This window comes from Octodon degus, unplaced genomic scaffold (assembly GCF_000260255.1).
Source record: "Octodon degus isolate 3935 unplaced genomic scaffold, OctDeg1.0 scaffold00007, whole genome shotgun sequence".
NCBI classification, from domain to species: Eukaryota; Metazoa; Chordata; class Mammalia; order Rodentia; family Octodontidae; genus Octodon; species Octodon degus.
The window spans coordinates 32754822-32760112 of record NW_004524583.1 but is presented as its reverse complement, the minus strand read 5'-3'; the positions used below and the strand labels follow the sequence as shown (position 1 = coordinate 32760112).

General features: G+C 48.7%; 1 protein-coding gene across 1 annotated transcript in view; it reads left to right on the top strand.

Annotated features, from left to right (window-relative positions):
• Window positions 1-1220: 1220 nt before the first annotated feature.
• Entpd5 (ectonucleoside triphosphate diphosphohydrolase 5) overlaps window positions 1221-5291 on the top strand; it is a 25161-nt gene continuing 21090 nt past the window's right edge. Inside the window, exon 1 of the mRNA XM_023703568.1 lies at window positions 1221-1424. The gene's annotated coding sequence lies outside the window, so the exon portion shown is untranslated. The remainder of the gene's footprint in view (window positions 1425-5291) is intronic.

Here is a 5291-nt window from a genome sequence, read left to right as displayed (position 1 = left end):
AGGGATTGAACTCAGGCCCTTGCGCTTGCCAGGGAAGTGCTTATTCCACTGGGCCATCTCCCCAGCCCCACTGTCTGATCTTTTTGAGACAGGGTCTCACTATGCAGTCCCAGCTGCCCCCCACCCCCCAGTACTGGGGATTGAACTCAAGGCCTTGCACTTGCCAGGCAAGCACTTATTCTACTGAGCCATCTCCCTGGCCCAGGCTGGCTTTGAGCTCACTTTGTAACCCAGGCTGGTTCCAAATTCACAGTGATCCTCCTGCCTCAGCCTCCCAAGTGCTGGAATCACAGGCATGCTCCACCATGCCTGGTTCTTTTTTTTGGTGCCCCTTCTTTCTTTTCTCCTGCCCTGTCCCTTGTTCTCCTTCTCATCTGAACATTGTCTTCTCATGTCCCAGGATCTAGCATGCATTTTGGTCCTTATGCACATTTTTGCTTTCTTACTCCAGAGACACCATGCAATATGTATGTCTGATTTATTTCACGTAAGAGTATGTGATGGAGACCACCATGAAGCCCTGAGCAGGACTTAAATTAACCAGTTGGCGTCCATGTTTACTTGTCAGTCTGTCCAGGGCCTAAGCCCTTTGTCACCCCTGAGGCTAAGGCAAGAGGATCACTGTGTGCTCAAGGCCAGCCTGGAGTATATAGGGAGACCCTGTCTCAGAGAGCAGACAGGGCCAGAATGCTAACTCAGTAGAGCAAGTGCCTGCCTGGCAAGTGCACGGTCCCAGGTTTAATCCCCAGCACAAGTGCAAGGTCCCAGGTCTAATCCCTAGCACAAGTGCACAGTCCCAGGTTTAATCCCCAGCACTATTTTTTTAAAAAAAGAAAAAGAAAAAAAAACACCAATTCTATGTCCCTGATGGAAACTACTGACCAGTTCTTTTAAAGTTTCTGCTATTTGACTAACATAAAACAACACAGGAACCGGTTCTTGAGCAACTTCTGGCCTGTAAGCAGTAATTCTGTTAGTTGGAACTTATCTAACCATAAAGTAGATGAACCAGACAGTCCTACTCTGGGGTAAGGTGGAGAAGGGTGGAGTGAGGGACCAAGAGGGGCGTGAGGTAGCCGAACTCCAGTTACATATTAGCACAAAGGTGACTGTGCCTGGTGACGTCGGCTTGAGTCAGCGAAACTAGACGGGAGCGAAGAGCAGAGGCCACCACCCGGAGAGTGAGAATCCGCACAGCCAGGCGGCGAGCAGGTGAGCACCAGCGTGGGACCAGCCCTGTGCCACTGTGGTCCCTCGGGCTCTGGACACAGGGAGCAGGGAGGCGGAGTCTGAAGCCCTGGGGTGGCTGCCGGTGTAAAGCAGCACTGCAGAGACCTGAGGAGAGAGGCTGGGTGAGCCGAACACCGGCAGGCACCAAGGTCTCAAAGAAAAGAACTGAAAAAGAAGGAGCCGGCAGGGGGCGGGTAAGAGATAAGGAGCAGGTGATGTGGAGAAAAGCCAGTGTGAGCACAGGGGGCTCATGTACACTGATGTATTTTCTCCAGTCTGTAAACAAAGGTCGACTATCTGCATTACTTTGGGTAGAATATGAAATCTTACATATTGGGACAAATGACACCTTTATGTAACTGACACAGTTGAGAAAATCCTCCCTTAGCAGCTCTGAATCCTGATCGTCCAGTGGTTGAGTGATTAATCATTTGGGGAAAATGTAACTTACTGAAAGGCTGAGGTTAGCGTCTGAGCCTCACAGGGTGAGGGTGAGCCTTGCTTACCCTGGCGTGTTCTGGTACCACATACACCAGAGACCAAGCACCTGCGGCCAGGCAGGTGTGATCTAAAAGTACAATGACTATTTAGTTGTTTCTTGCAAATTATTTTTAATATTGTAATTTTTAGTTTTTGTCTTTTTGAGGTGGGGTCTTGCCATGCAGTTTAGGCTGGCCTTGAGCTCACCTCATAACCCTGGCTCAGCTTCCTGAGCAGTGGGGCTGCAGTGTGCGCCACCACGCCCAGCTTAATGCCATTTTTAAGACAGCTAATCTTCAAGAAAAGTAGGTTGGAAATGGTGTTAGAAAGTGGGTGCTGTGGGGGCTGGGGAGATGGCTCGGTGGAATAAGCGCTTCCCTGGCAAATGTGAGGGCCTAAGTTCAATCCCCAGTTCCACCAAAAAAAGTCTGCTCTAGTAGTGAGACTCTGAACATCCTGTAGACCCTTCAAAAAAAAAAAAAAAAAAAAGTGGGTGCTGAGGGCGGAAAGAGCATAGTTTGTGTTGCTTCTTTGCTTGCTCTAAAATCTCGTTTTATTCTCAATACCTGGTATGACACTTCAGTTTTCACTCCATGAAAATGGATACCTAGGGTTCATATTTTTCCCTTTAAATCTTCTGGAAGAAATGTTTGTTTAGTAGAAGTAGAAGCTGGAGAGCTTTAGAAGATTAATTGATTAGGGGACTGGGGAGATGGCTCAGGGGAGGGGACTGGGGAGATGGCTCAGTGGAATAAGCGCTTCCCTGGCAAGCACAAGGGCCTGAGTTCAATCCCCGGTTCCGCCAAAAAAAAAAAAATGATTTCAGAAGATTGATTGATTGATTGATTGATTGATTGATTTTTTTGAGACAAGGTATTACTATGCAGTTCAGGCTGGTCTTGAACTCACTGTGTAGCCCAGGTTGGCCTCAAACTTGCAGTGATCCTCCTGCCTCAGCCTCCCGATTGCTGGTAATACAGATGTGTGCCACCGTGCTCAACAGTGGAGAGCTTTTTTAGAAACCACCAGAATAAAGAAAAGTGTTTTGGTTTGCATCTGTATGTCCCCAAAAAGCCACATGCAGTCATGGGAGCAGCTGAATGTAGAGTTTACGATTGATCCGCCATCTGACGCTGGGACTGCGGCAGTGGTGCCACAGCCACCTTGGGGCAGGCAGCCTGCATGCAGTGGACAGGACAGAGAGAGGCTTTTCTCTCCGCCCCTCTTTTTCTGCTCTTGCTGCTTTTGCTGCCTGCTGCCTCCTTGAAGTGTTGCCTTGTGCCAGGCCACCCTGCCTTGAAGCCAGCCAAGTACAGGCTGAAACCTCCCCAAACCAAGAGCTAAAGAAACATTTTCCTCTTTAATTTGGGCGTGAGGTATTTTGTCTCAGCAAAGACAGAAAAGCAACCAAGCCAAGAAGTATGAGTGGCCCCTGAAGAAACCACTCACAGAAAGGGAGGAGAGCTGGGGCCTGCAGCCCCTCTGATGCACTTCCTGAGGGCGAAAAGGGGCCGGGTGCTGGATGAAGCGAGTCCGCTGTGAGACAGGGGTGATTCTGTTTTCAGTCATTTAGGTTGACCTGTGTGCCTACCCCCTTTACTGTAAGGACCAGCCACCGGGAGTGCTTTAAGACTTGAGTATGAATCTGGCCAGGCAGCTGCCCTCTGAGTGATTGATTTCCTGTGATAAAATTTCCTTTGTTTGGGATTCTGAGAGTTGAACAATTGACAGTGTTTCTTTCTCTGGCCAGTAGTGCTCATTCTTAGCCATAGAAGTTTAATTGGCCTTAAATAGTGTTCAAAAGGATGATTCCAACTCTGCAGTTTTTGGTACCTGAGAACAAGTCTAGTAGAACAGTTGGCTTTCATTTACAAGTAGTACACTCCCTTGGGGACGGGAGGCTTCTTTTCAGAGGGAGGGTGCTGGGGTTTGGACCTAGGCTTTCACACTGAGCACCCTAGTCCCCCCCTTTTTCATTTGTGTATTTGGTACAGGGTCTTCCTATGCAGATCGGACTTGTGATCCTCCTGCTTTCAGCCTCCCCAGCGCTGGGATTACAGGCTGCTGTGCACCACCATGCCTGGACTCTTGTCGCCAGCTCAGCGTGTGGGACTAGGGATGGAACCCTGGTCCCTGCACTTGCCAAAGCGGGTGCTTAGTCGGCTGAGCTATCTCACTGGCCCTCCCATCTCTTTAGACATTTTTTGTTTTGAAATTTTGAGACAGGGTCTCACTGTATTTTGCAGGCTGATCTGCAATTCACGGTTCTCCTACCTCAGCCTTCCATTTCCATAGTGCTGGGATTGTGGGTGTGTACCACCTCACCCAGAAGTTAGGCGTTTTGGTTAAACAAACTGTAGGTAGTCAACTAACTTGATAAAATTTCAGCCTTAATCTAAAATCCAAATATACCAAGGAGGCAAGTAGAAAAGACAATAGGAATGAGAATTGGGAGCTTTGGAATCTGATGTCGCACTCACTGCTGAAGAAATCCAGGCGTGAAAACTGGATTAGGAGACCCACAGTTGTTTTCTCTGTTTAATACCAAGAGTAATACATACTGGCCAGGAAGCAGATGAGTGTGGAGAGATGTTTCTGGTTGCCACTGTTGGTGTGCCGGGAGGGAAGACGCAGGGCTGCAGAGAGGCTGCTACATGCCTACCGCAGCGGAAGCCCTGTGGCAAAGAATTAGCCCGTCCCCCAGGGCAGTAGGGCGAAGCTGCGGAGCCCTGACCTTGAGCTCTTGTCCTCAACAGCAGGGTTCAGCTGAGCTTCCCAGCAGACCTACTGCAGATCGCCAAAGCAGCAAACACTTACTTCATATCTCTCTGGGAGAAAAAAAGAAAAGAAAGTTAAACTAAAACCACTTCCCAGAATGGATCCCGTTATGCCACTGAACACAGCTGAGTGTTTCTTTCTTTGGTGGAACCGGGGATTGAACTCAGGCCCTTGCGCTTGTCAGGGAAACACTTATTCCACTTAGCCATCTCCCCAGCCCACAGCTCAGTGTTTCTGTCACAGGCCTCGAGAGCATTTCAAACGCACTGTAATGTCTCTGGTGCAGTGATGAAAAATAAGCTTCTGAATGTTTTAAAAATTATTTCCTAGGCAGCCAGGGAGATGGCTCAGTTGAATAAGTGCTTGCCTGGCAAGCACAAGGGCCTGAGTTCAATCCCTGGTTCCGAAAAAAAAAAAAAAATATTTCCCAGTAATAATAACAAAACCTGTTCTATGTTTTACAACCTCAGTCCTGGGGAAACACTAGAAGATGTTATATTCAAATAATGTGCTATAATTTAAAAACCAGTGGACCAGACTTAGACACATGAACACATCTATGTGTCATTTGGTTTCCCTGATGCCGGTGGGAGGCAGGTGGCACAGGTGCGCCTGCACTAACCTCAGGGGGAAGAAATGGGTCTCCAAGACTGCGTGGGGCCACACCATTTCCTGCAGACAGTAGCAGGGCTGCAGCCCAGTGCCTCTGACCCCAGGCCTGGTGCTTTCTGTGCCCCGTGTCCTTCCTCCAGGTTTCCAGAAGCATCTGGAATTAGCCTTCATACTATACAAATCCAAAGCAC